The 13968-nt window shown below is 44.8% G+C and overlaps 1 pseudogene; it reads left to right on the top strand.

Annotated features, from left to right (window-relative positions):
- The first annotated feature begins 289 nt into the window (after positions 1-289).
- Positions 290-463, top strand: LOC120978310 (annotated as a pseudogene).
- The last annotated feature ends 13505 nt before the right edge of the window (positions 464-13968 follow it).

Here is a 13968-nt window from a genome sequence, read left to right as displayed (position 1 = left end):
CTCCTCTTCTTCAGACTCCTCTCTCTGCGTTGCCGCAGGTCCAGAAATCGACGACGACAAGGTGGTGATGGTGACCACAACTCTTCCTCTTCATGCTCATCTACGGCCTGATACAGCACTCTTCGCAGGGCACGCTCCAGAAAAAACGCATATGGGATGAGGTCGATGATGTTGCCTTGGGTTTGACTGACCAGGTTTGTCACCTCCGCAAAAGGACGCATGAGCCTACAGCCATTGTGCATGAGCGTTCAGTAATGCGGCCAAAAAATACCCAGCTCCGCAGAGGCTGTCCTCTTTTTTTTAAATTAAAAAAAATCTGTTCTTAACAGTTTAATCTCTGTTTTGTCCCCTATCAGGGGACGTGTATGTAATAGATTTTAGGAACCGGGAGATGGGAAAAGATGCTTGGTCGGTCCTCTCACTTCCAATTTGGGGCACTGCGCGTACAGCTTGCAATCTAATGTGCCACCAGATATGAGTGGTGTGTTAAGTAGTACTATTCCTATCAGTTTAATCCCTGTTACGTCCACTAGTATTATTATTATTATTATTATTATTATTATAAGGTGTGTTAAGTAGTACTATTCCTATCAGTTTAATGCCGGTTACGTCCCCTATCAGGGAACGTGTATGGAATAGATTTTAGGAATCGGGAGATGGAAAAAGATGCTTGGTCGGTCCTCCTACTTCCAATTTGGGGCACTGTGCGTGCAATGTACTGTGTCGCCAGATAGGAGTGGTGTGTTAAGTTGTACTATTCCTATCAGTTCAATCTCTGTTACGTCCCCTATCGGGGGACATGTATGGAATAGATTTTAGACAACCGCAAAGAGTTGTCAATAGTTGACACACTCATGACTTAAATGTTATTCCTCTATGTGTCAATCTTGGTGTAGTGATGACTGTGCTCGTGCGCACGTTTGGAAGATTACAGGCGATGGGGTTTTTTCAAAGCCTATGGTCGTGCTGAGGTAGTCCAGTGACAGTTAAGTGACCCAGAAAACAATGATTCTGCAGTGTGGGCCCATTGTTGGCCTAGTAGGCTTTAATGATCACCTTAGATGATCATAAAGAAAATTAATGTATTTTTCTATGCAAAATTATCCAGCCGATCGCTTTTGGTCTGTTCACAATGAAGCAACAACCTTATCATCTGGGGTGTGCCAACATTGCCATTGCTAACACACTCATAGAGGTGGTCGCTTCACTGTGATACGCAATCCCCTTCACCACAACAAGGTAACAATCACGAAGGGGAATTGACACATGTATGTGCCTTTTTTTTGTTTTGTTTTTGCAGCCACAGTGCAGCACCAGAGGCCAGAAAAATTGATGTTTCCCAGGCAGAAAGTGCCCTAAAACATTGCGGCTTGAACCCTAGTTGGTGGCGGATAAGTCATGCAAGTCATCCGGCATTCAGAGATAAAATACAGCAGCGTGGACCATTTTTAGCTCAAGGAAGCTCATCTAATAAGGCCTTTTTTAGTCGAATGTATCGCCCACTGTCAGTCCCTTCGGGATCCATGCCTCATTCATCTTAATAAAGGTGAGTTAATCTAGACTTGATCCCATAGGCGTTTGTGATGTGTGATAATGTGCCTTCGCAAAGCAGTTGTACCTAGGTGGGTGTCGGACTTCCCACGACTCAGTTTCTTTTGGCACAGGTTGCAAATGGCATCGCTGTTGTCAGAGGCAGACACACACAAAAAAATGCCACACTGCTGATCTCTGCAATGATGGAATTCTGGTGGTAGCAACAACATGCGTTGATTGGCGTGCTGTCTGGCTGACCCCGGGTGCCGATGCATGCTGTCTGACTGTGCCACTAGCTCCTTGCGACGACCTCCCCCTGCTTCCAACTCGTCTCCTCCTCCTCTCTGTCTTCCCATCTGAACTTTCCCCCTGTTCTTCTTCTCTTCAAGCGGGCACCCACATGACACCCACGGACACATCGTCATCATCAACCTCTTCACTTGTATCTGACAACTCAGCAAAGGAAGCAGCAGCGGGTACAACATCATCATCATCACACCGTACGTCCATGTGTGTAATGCTGCCTGACTGAGACATATCCCTGTTATCTACATCCTCTGGCAATAATGGTTGCGCATCACTCATTTCTTCCAACTGATGTGTAAATAACTCCTCTGACAGATCAAGTGAAGCGGCTGTGGTGCTAGTGTTGGTGGTGGTGGCGGCGGGCGGGCGAGTGGTAACTTGAGAGGTGCCCGAAGCTGAGCTGGAGGAGGATTGTGCGTCAAGGTTCCGAGCGGAAGCTGTAGAAGATTGGGTGTCCTGTGTAAGCCAGTCAACTATGTCCTCAGAACTTTTCGAGTTCAGGGTACGTGGCCTCTGAACACTGGGCATTATTCTAGGGCCAAATGGAATCACAGCACCACGACCACGATGGCCCCTGCGGGGTGGCCTGCCTCTGCCTGTCATTTTTTTAGATTATTTAAGTTTTACTAAGCGTGCAAGCTACTGTGACACCAGATATGAGTTGCGCTGAAGTGACACGATGGACTTGCAGCTGGGCCTTAAACAAACAAACACGTGTGTGCAACTGACTGCTATTTATTCACAGTCAAAATTGTTGTTTTTCTTTAAATGTAATCAAATGTGACACCAGAAATGAATGGCGCTGAAGTGACACTATGCACTTGCAGGGCATAAAACACACGCGCATGCCGGCAACTAACTGCTATTATATTACAGTCAAAAAAGTTGTTGTTTTTTTAAATGCAAGCTACTGTGACAACAGATATGAGTGGTGGAACTGGGCAAGTGGGCACAGTATACGCTGTGAGCCTGACACACACGCTGGCAGGAAACTGCAATTAGATTACACAGGGATAAAAAAGCAGAATGATGTTCTAGCCCTAAAAAGGGTTTTTTGGGGTGCTGTCCTTACAGCAGAGATCAGAAGAGTCTTTCAGGACTGGAGTGGACACTGAATACACTGGCCTAGCTATCAATTTCCCTATTAAATCAGCAGCAGCTGCACTGTCCCTCCTCTCACTAAGAATGCAGCTTCCGAATGAATCTAAAATGGATGCTGTCCAGGAGGTGGGAGGGTCTGGGAGGGAGGGGCTGCTGATGATTGGCTGGAATGTGTCTGCTGACTGTGAGGTACAGGGTCAAAGTTTATACAATGATGACGAATAGGGGGCGGACCGAACATCGCATATGTTCGCCCGCCGCGGCGAACGCGAACAAGCTATGTTCGCCGGGAACTATGCGCCGGCGAATAGTTCGGGACATCTCTATTAATCACGCGAGTTTAGTTCTCATCAAATACTCCTAGGGCCAGATTTATCATTTGCTCAAGTCAAAATAATGGAGTGAAAAAGTCCAAAATTTTAGCACAATTGCTAAAACTGTGCAAAAATTTGCGATTTTTATTGGCTCTGTGCTATGCTCGCCAATTTTCTGAAAGTGGACGAGTTTTCTTATGTAAATGAATCTCTAGACAGATTTACTATTGCGATAATTTAAAAAGTCGCGCAATTTAACTCTGGTGAGGACATATCTTATGCGACTTTTTAATAAAACATGCAACTTTTTTGTAAAGACGTGCGACTTTTGTAAAGCCGCTTACTGAAGCATAAACTGCTACCGTCAAACAACATTTATTACAGTATTAAAGGACTATTAATAAATATGATTTATCCAAAAGTGACTTTGGACATACGTAAAAGTGGAGTAAGATGTAAGTGTAATGATAAATCTGGCCCCTAGTGTATATATGTGGTTGAATCTCGTCAATAAGTTTAAGAAATATGAAAGAATCTTATATAAAAAAAAGAAATATTGAGGAGAAATGGAATAAGGAATGGGGGATTTGGAAACCTTACATTTTCCTGCCTTCACCCCATCGTTATCCCTACTCCACCTTGATTGACGAACGGGATAGGAGACGCATAGCAAGGAATGGGGAGGGGGGAAGTATTGGGGTAAAAATGAGAAATTTAATAAGGTTGAAGACTAAATTGTATAAAAAATAAATTTGTATGTTTCTTTTTTCTCAATAAAAAAATAATAATATATTGACCCATATTGATTCATGGAAGACAGTACCCTGAGCAAATGCTTTTGGCACCTACTCACAAGAGTATTTGTTCCTGCTAAAAGTTTGTTTGTTGCCTTGGCGGCTCATCTGGTTCATGAGGGAGCGGCAGACTTGCTGATACAGTATGCCATCGCTGTCTCACTCATCACAGCAAATTAGTTTCTTTGTTTTAGAACTAATCATAAATGAGACGCCAGATGTTGGCATCTATTGTATGAAAATCTAAGCCTACTCTAGTGTAGATTAAATAATTTTGCTTTCTTTTGGGACTCATTTAAATCTTGCAAAAGGGGAAATTATGCTTTTGAAAAGCTAATTCTGTGTTCGCGAACACAGTGTAGAGAAAAGGAAGGGGGAGGGGGACGGGGTCGGTTGGACTAATTTTTCAGCTAATGTATACAAAATAGCAAATTCCTTTCATTTGCAATACATTTTAGTTTAAGCTTCGCATTTAGACAAATTTACGTTTTGAACTGAAGCAAAACGAGTGGTAATTGTTAGAATTTGTCAATTTCTGCAAGTTAATATCAAAATGTATTCAGAGAGTTAATTGGTTTTATTATAAAGGCTCACCAGAGAAGCCGGGCTTAGGGTATGATATACTGGGGAAGGATATACTATATTATGTCTTAGGGAATAAGCAGTCATTAGAGGGCTTCTCCGCAATGTAATGGCTCTTGTATAGTCAAATCAATGTTCCATTCCAGCCATTTAAGACGATAAACTGTAACTTTACAGATTCAATTTTGCAATATTCATCCCTCATATCAGCTCTTTGTGAGTCTTATCCTTGAAGGCATTAGCTCCATTCTAGATCTTATTCCCTGCTACCCCTATGAGGAAGATTTTTTTTTCTTTTTTCTTTTTTTTTTTAGCATGGGTGTCACTGTCTACTCTAGGCAACATCAAAATTGGTTTCTCTACCCCCAGATTAGTTTTGCTGTGAGTCAGGTTTTGCTGTGAATAAAGTGTACTCTAAGCAACAAGCTGTGTAGGGAGTGCTGATCTGGGATGCAAAAAAATCACTGTGCAGTTTACATTTTTTAAAACTACTTGATCTCCAGACAGAGGAAGCTTAATTGTTGGAAGACACCAGTAATAGTCACTTTTAATGTTTAAATCAGCTCTGCTATATATGCCATGACAGTTGTCTCATTTTCTCCCTGAACAATAAACTGACTATAGTAGCTTTCTAGATTATTCAAAGGTACTATAATCTTCTTCTCTGCCCGTGAACTGACTTCTGCCTGATTCCTAGATTTTGACCCTTTTCCACCTGACCTAACCTATGCTTGATCACTATACAGACTCTGTTCTGCCTGTCCTGACCTTTGGACTTCTTCTATGATTTTGCATAATCCCTTGGTGCTCTGCACCAGTGTCTCTGACCCCAATGGGCCAGCTGTGAACAACACCCGGACTATTCCAGTGGCTCCCCTGCAGTGAAGTCCAGATTCCTGTATAGGGGGTTAAAGGGTGAATATCAGGGGAGTGCCATGATAATGCCCTTATGACTAGCCCAAAGTCAAACCAGTTGGTTGGCACAGTGGTTCTACATCCACCAATTGTAACAATCACTTTTAGTTTTGGATAATTTATTATAATAATTCTTGGTTTTTGCAGGCTTCACATAATCACAAAATAATATTATTAGCAAAGAAAGGTGCACTTTGCGGTCTTCCTAAACCCTCAAACTGATGATAAAATTGAGAGATTAGCCAACATATCCTACTGTGGAGGACATGTCTGAGCCCTAGAACCGCGCCAAGGTTTCTCAAGTAGCTCGGGGTCTTAACACTCACTTATCTGTGCCATATGGGCAATACCAGGGGCCAGTGGGCGAATTACAGGAGTGTGAGGTCCAAAAACTCACCAGTTACCTCCAGCATGTAACCATGCTTGCAATGGGAGGAGGGAGGAGTCTGCGAGTCCCACTCAAGACTGGCTGATATGGCCCAGGCCTCGCAGGTGCACCTAAATGTGGCCTGTGGATGGAAAACAGGCTCATTTTAATTGGAATTTATACACCTCCAAGCCTCTCTATATACAAACAAATAAAAAATGTCATGGTGTTACACAGGCAGGAAGTGCTCAAACCCATATGCAGTTGTGCATGTATATACAGGGGAGCAAATCGTGCACTTGTGGCCCGTTGCTAATGGTGATCCCCAGCAAAAATGCATACAGTGGAGGATGCCCGCAGTGGACCACAAGCACCACAATAAACATCCTACACAAGATAGCAATTATGTGGATGTGTAGTGTCCCACTAGGTAAATGTGGGCACTACACAAGGGTCAATTGGGCCACGTTGTTCTCCACCTCCTGTGGGACAGTGGCAGTGTATTTCACAGTACATTTTAATGCATTTTAATGTGTATTTAATGTTTATTTTTCCTGTGATATGTGCAGCAGGCCTATTATGGTGTAGTTTAACATCCTAGACACTAGAGGGAGCCCCTAGTATATATATCTAGACCCAGACAGGGAGGGGTCAGTCTAGAGAGTGTGGAGTCAGAGGCCAGAAGACACTTTAGCCAGAAGTGGGGCTGAGGTGCAGGCTCTGACATGCAACTAGACAGCCCAGGTTTCTAGTTGATACCAGGAGGCTAGAGAGTGTGGATCAGCCTGCCTGAGGACATTGAGCCAGAGTTAGCTCAGAAGATTCACCCCAAGAGAAGAGTTTGCCTCCTGGGAGAAACCTTCAGTTCCTAACCAAAGCAGAGCCAGAATACCGGCTAGACAAGTAAGCTGAAGGGCAGAAGGAGTTATACTTTAAAGCAAGGATATATACGAGAGAAAGATTTCTACCAAGGATAAAGCCAGCATTAATGCATACGGGCCTTGGGATACAGACAGACAGGAGTTCTGAGGAACAGTGTACACTATTTCTGAGGAGAAGGTACAGCCTGATCTGTGATTGTGTTTAACCCTCTGAGTATCTTGCAAAGAACATTGTTGCCTGCCATTGATGTGAAAGCCTGCTTGTGATGTGATCCTGCTATATGGGACTGAACTTACAAAAGTCTGTACAAAGTTAACTGTTTCTAGTAAAGAAAAGTTAGGTTCACCACCACACTGTGTTCCTCACTTATTACAACTATTAATCGGTGTGCCACCGTTACAGGCACTGGCGTCACAAACCTTAAAGGGACCTTGCCCTAGGCACATTAAACATCTGCAACATCCAGGGCACCTCACCCACCATCAGGCCTGGTCCCTATATACAGAGAGTGCCCCAGAGGACTTCTGTGCCAGCCTCTCCATCACTGCTGTACGCTGCCCAGGGTCATCCTACAAACTGTGAGTAACCCATAGCAACCCTCATTTGCCTAAGTAACCGTGACCTCACATCGCAATACCCTGCAGGGCTGCGTACTGCAGATGTGATAGCAAATATAGCAAAATATTAATATTAGCAAAGACAGGTGCACTCTGCGGTCTTACTAAACCCTCATACTGATGTAAAATTTAGAGATTAGCCAACACATCCTACTGTGGAGCAAGACGTCCTGGACCCCAGGGTAATTGGCAACGAATCGCTGCACGACTAAGTTCAGGACGTGTGCCATGCATGGCACGTGTGTCATTTTGCCCTGTTTCAGCGCGCTCAGCAGATTGGCACCGTTGTCGCACACCACTTTACCAACTGTAAAATTGAGCGGGGTTAGCCACTGATCGGCCTGTGACCGCAGAGCTGAAAGGAGTGCAGGACAGGTGTAGCTTTTGGCTTCCAAGCACAACAGCCGCAGCACAGCATGGCAATGTCTCACCTGGCACGTTAAATAGGTGCTGGGGGGGTGCAGCGGCAGAGGCGGTAGCAGAGGAAAAGGAGGAGTCAGCCAAGGAGGAGATGGAGGATGGAGTACGAGGAGGAGAAGAAGAGGCAGGCCTGCATGCAATACGTGGCGGTAACACCGAATCCACACGGGTGCCACGGGTTACATGCTTGACGGCTGTCAGAAGGTTCACCCAGTTGGCAGTAAAAGTTATGTACCTTTCCTGCCTGTGTTTGCTAGACCACGTGTCTGTGGTCAGATGTATGTTGACACCGACACTATGTGCGAGAGATATATTAACTTGCGGTCATAATTTTTTTTACGCTTGAACATTTGGGCCACGGTAGCCTGCCTTGTGCCAGATGACCGCGACAATGGCACGGTGGAAGGTGGAGTGGAGGACAAATGTTAGGAGAGAGAAGGAGAAGATGCAGGACGTGGAGCGCCGGGAGTGTGGCTTTGTGGGTTCTGACGGTGTTGCTCCCACTGGGCTCGGTGATGGGAGGCCAGGTGCCCTCTTAAGGTGGTCGTTCCTAGGTGAGTTTTGGGCTTACCGCAACTTATGCGTTAATAGCACAGGCTGAACATGGCAACACTATTATAAAAAATATATAATATACTGTGGATCCATGTGCCGGCGTCCTGGGAGCACAAGATGTGACCGTGCATGGTGGATGGCTCGCTCCAGATACATTTGCAGTCTGCTTTTTGCCTCCTGTGCCCTGCGAGTTCTGCCTGCTTCTCCTCCTTCTTCTTCTTATCTGCTGCTCCGTCTCTCCCTCTGAACTCCCCTCTCTTCCTTTCTTGTGGGCACCCACGTGACGTCCATTGACACGTCATCATCATCACCTTCACCACCACTGACATTAGAGATCTCGGAGTAGGCAACAACAGCGGGGACCACCCTCCTTGGGCTGATCTGGGTACTGTCAGACCGCTGGGTGGCGGCCGTTTCTACCTCCTCTTTCTCCTCCGATGCCAAGAATGGCTGCGCATAGATATGGTCTGGGAATGGATGGGAAAATAATTCCTCTGACTCGAGTGGAGAGGCTATGGTGGTGGTGGTGGTGGTGGTGTCTTTGGGGGTGCACACAGCAGAGAGTGAGGAGGGTGCAGATACAGAGGATGAGGAGGGTGCAGAAGCAGAAGGCTGAGTGAGCCACTCAACCAACTCTGGTGCGTCCTTTGACGTAATCGCATGCACCTTCTCCATATCAGCCAGTTATGAGTGGTACTCGCAGACTCCTCCCTTCTCCCATTGCAAGCATGGTTACATGCTGGAAGTAACTGGTGAGTTGTCTGTGAGTCGGACCTCACGCTCCTGTAATTCGCCCACTGACCCCTGGTATTGCCCATACGGCACAGGTAAGTGAGTGTTAGGACCCGAGCGACTTGAGAAACCTTGGCGCGGTTCTCGGGCTCAGACATGTCCTCCACAGTAGGATATGTTGGCTAATCTCTCAATTTTAACATCAGTTTGAGGGTTTAGTAAAACCGCAGAGTGCACCTGTCTTTGCTAATATTATTTTGCTATATTGGTTATCACATCCACATAATTGCTATCTTGTGTAGGATGTTTATTGTGGTACTTGTGGTCCGCTGCGGGCATCCTCCACTGCATGCATTTTTGCTGGGGATCGCCATTAGCAACGGGCCACAAGTGCATTATTTACTCCCCTGTATATACATGCACAACTGCATATGCGTTTGCGCACTTCCTGCCTGTTTAACATCATGACATTTTTTATTTGTTTTCACATAATCTGAGTTTTTTTTTAGTTTTTTTTTTACATGTTTCTAATCTTTAGGGATATGAGTATATTACTTTGAACCCCACTGGAGATGAAGCTTATGCTGTCAAACCGTGGTCTGCAACTTGTAGCCCTACGGTTCTTGCAAAACTACAATTACCAGCATGCCTTGACAGACAAACCTAAAACAGATACATTCTATTATGCCATAAATTATATGACAAAAAGTATCTGGAATGCAATGCACAGTACAGACTAAATGTAATCTGTTGCTCAATACATATACAATTTATATAATGAAAGCAAAAATAGTCAGATATTACCCAAGGTCCAACATGTCCGTTTCTGAAATGGAAAAATCGAGGTAACACATTTGCGCCTCCACCCGAAACAATACACAAATGTGTTACCATGCATGTTCTCCTCAAGTGGCACCTCCATATGGCTCCACCAGTGGCGTAGCATGGGTTGCCAGCATCCGGGGCAAGCCAAGTATTGCGTCCCTTCGCCCACCTGTGACTACGCATCTTTTTACAAATAATGCAGTAGATGTCACTTGCAGTCCTATGTAACACCATAGATAACACAGTGATAGCTCTCTGAGTACAGAAAATGTAGTAGATGTCACCTGCAGTCCTATGTAACACCACAGATAACACAGTGATAGCTCTCTGAGTACAGATAATGTAGTAGATGTCACCTGCAGTCCTATGTAACACCACAGATCACACAGTGATAACTCTCTGAGTACAGATAATGTAGTAGATGTCACCTGCAGTCCTATGTAACACCACAGATAACACAGTGATAGCTCTCTGAGTACAGATAATGTAGTAGATGTCACCTGCAGTCCTATGTAACACCACAGATAACACAGGGATAGCTCTCTGAGTACAGATAATGTAGTAGATGTCACCTGCAGTCCTATGTAACACCACAGATAACACAGTGATAACTCTCTGAGTACAGGTAATGTAGTAGATGGGTGTGAGGCCCCAGAATTCAGAAAACATACAGTGTGACCTGAAGTCTGGGGCCAGGCAGTGTGGTCCAAATTCTATATCCAACCCCCAAAAAAACAGATATTTGGATGGACATAACATACATTGCTATGAAATATGCAGGAGAATACAGCACCATACCTGTTACATCCAGTGACATCTCCTGTGATGTAGACTTTCCTCAGAGTTTTCATTCGGAGATAAGAGGCCATGACACCTTCTTTCAGCTGCGTCTCTGCAGAGTTTCACAGATTCCTCACTTTACTACCATCCTCAGATAACAGACCTCCCCTCCCCGTAGTACCCATAAGTATAATGGCCTCTGTATAATTATAATATATACTGGACCCTCTGTATTATTATTATTATTATTATTATTATTAATAATATTATAACAACCTCCTCTGTATTATAGTAATAATTATGGCCCCCTTCAGCCGCTCCAGCATACAGTCCCATGTAAGATACAACCTTCCCCCTGCCTTTAGCCTCTCCAGCATACAGCCAGATGTAAAATATATCACTTCCCCCGCCTCCAGCCCCTCCAATATACAGTCCCATGTAAAATACAAAACTCCCCCTGCCTTCAACCCCTCCAGCATACAGTCCCATGTAAATAATATCACCCTCCCTCTCTTCACCGCCTGCCTTTAGCCCCTCCAGCATACAGTCCCATGTAAGACACATTACTTCCCTGCCTTCAGCCCCTCGAGCATACAGTCCCATGTAAAATACATCACTCCCCGACTTCAGCCCCTCCAACATACAGTCTCATGTAAAATATATTGCTCCTCCAGCATACAGTCCCATGTAAAATACATCATTCCCCGCCTTCAGCCCCTCTAATATACAGTCCCATGTAAAATAAAAATCTCCCCCTGCCTTCAGCCCCTCCAGCATACAGTCCCATGTAAGACACATCACTTCCCTGCCTTCAGGCCCTCGAGGATACAGTCCCATGTAAAATACATCGCTCCCCGACTTCAGCCCCTCCAAAATACAGTCTCATGTAAAATATTTTTCTCCTCCAGCATACAGTCCCATGTAAAATACATCATTCCCCGTCTTCAGCCCCTCTAATATACAAACCCATGTAAAATAAAAATCTCCCCCTGCCTTCAGCCCCTCCAGCATACAGTCCCATGTAAGACACATCACTTCCCTGCCTTCAGCTCCTCCAGCATACAGTCCCCGTCCCCCCCACGCTACGCCACTGGGCTCCACATCCTACTGTATATGGACCAAGGGATAACATTATATATGTAGATTATGTTCAGGGGTGGACTAGGAAATAAAAGTGGCCCTGGAAAAATAATAAAAGTGGCCCTATTTTTTAGTTGGGTCCAAATTGATGGAAGGCAGGGGCAGCAATATTATATTGTGGTACATTATACCCCCCCCAACAGAGCCAAATACCACAGTCTATCAAAAAATACTGCCAGCAGCACAAAATATATCCCAAAAAACTTCCACTGGACGGCCGTGAGGAGGGATCAAGCGGCCCCCTGGGCATCGGCACACCGGGAAATTTGCCTGTAAGGTCTATGGCCAGTCCGCCCCTGATTATGTTTCTTTGATAATCTCCTAGATTAATGGGACTGGATTATTCAGTAGAGGAGTCAAAATCTGAAAGTCTATTGTAGATTCTTGTTGTCTTTGAAAACCCTGTTGATTTGATGCTTAGGAAACACTTGGGTCAGTGAACAATATGAAAAAAGCAGGTATATGGTGTAGGATCAGATGTACTCCCATCTTTAGCTTGTTTCTGAAAGTCCAAGTTACGAGGGATTCAGATGTTTTACAAGGGCAGCATGGTGGCGCTGGGGCCCTAGGTTCAAATCTGACCAAGGACAACATCTGCATGGAGTTTGTATGTCCTCTGCGTGTTTGTGTGGGGTTCTCCGGTTTCCGCCCACACTCCAAGGACAGACTGATAGGGACCTTAGATTGTGAGCCCCATTGGGGACAGTTGGAAGCTAATGTCTGTAAAGTGCTGAGGAATATAGTAGCGCTATGTAAGAGCATAAAATAAATAAGGTGCCGTGGCCCCTTTGCCATGGATGCAGTATTTTTTTTCCATTTTAAAAAACGGATCTCAGACTGAAATGGCTCAAACGGATGCCAAATGTGCAACAGGATTATTTTTTACAGGATCATGTGTTTTTTTTCCTTGTTCTTCTGACGGATCAGAAGAATGGAAAATGAAACGAAGATGAGAAGTCATGACCACCATATTCCTTATCCTCCCAAGAAACATGGCCAATGATCTCCATGGTCTCACGTCTTTGTCCTCTAATATGGGACCCCAGCAATAACCCTGAATCCCAACTAATGAGCGGTTTTAATTTGCTTCTACTTATAGGCAGCTTCTATCCCTGATACAACAATCAATTATTCACTGCGATGGCTAAGGGTTATAATTGGATAGATATGTAAAGCAGTCCGCAAATGTGATTACCATCAGAATGAGCCCGGCCACAGACGGCTTGTCAATGCTTTGACCATAACTGTTAAATATTGTAAAATATTAATGCATTGGGTATATCGACGCGCTGCAAATGGACAGGACTGCTGCAAAATTAAGCACACAATGATGATATTGCCGATGGGAGGAAGATTAACTCTTCATTGCCTTGGACATGCACATAAGCAAGATTTCATTGGAAAAGCATACCACTCGGCATGCAAGAGGGGCATGTCTTGTGGGGAGACCGTCCAGTAACAGAAATGGGGCTCATCTCTTGGATTGTCAATGGGCACTTATTACATTGAGTCATCAGTTCCTCATGGATCAAGGGAAGCCACCAGTCTGAGGCTATTTGTCATTTACCGACACAATAACTTCTTCAATGGTCAAGGATTCAGATGATCTACTTTCAAACCACAAAGTATTCAGTTTAGTATCTATACCCCTCTTCCCCACACTTAGTGTCCGTAGTAGCTTGGTAATAAGGCAGCTGGTTTTGCATGGGTGCAAGCCTACTGTAATAGCTAGCATGTCCATTGGTAATTCAGAGTGGCATAAAATAACAAAATAAATAATACCTCACTAATCGCCTGCAGCTTCCGTTCCCTGCCCCTGCAGAGCTCTATTTCCTGGTCCCTGCAGGGCTCTTTTTCCTAGTTCCTGCCAGTCTCCATTTCCTGGTCCCTGCTAGTCTCTATTTCCTGGTCCCTGCTAGTCTCTATTTCTTGGTCCCTGCAGGGCTCTATTTCGTGCTCCTCATTGGTCTATATTTCCTGTTTACTGCTAGTCTTTATTACCTGGTCCCTGTAGGTCTCTAGTTGCTGGTTTCTGACAGTCTCGATTTCCTGGTCCCTGCCAGTCTCTATTTCCTGGGCCCTGTCATTCTCCATTTCCTGGTTCC

This window comes from Bufo bufo, chromosome 8 (assembly GCF_905171765.1).
Source record: "Bufo bufo chromosome 8, aBufBuf1.1, whole genome shotgun sequence".
Taxonomy (NCBI): domain Eukaryota; kingdom Metazoa; phylum Chordata; class Amphibia; order Anura; family Bufonidae; genus Bufo; species Bufo bufo.
Note: the sequence above shows the minus strand (reverse complement) of the source record. Positions and strands in the feature narration are given on the sequence as shown.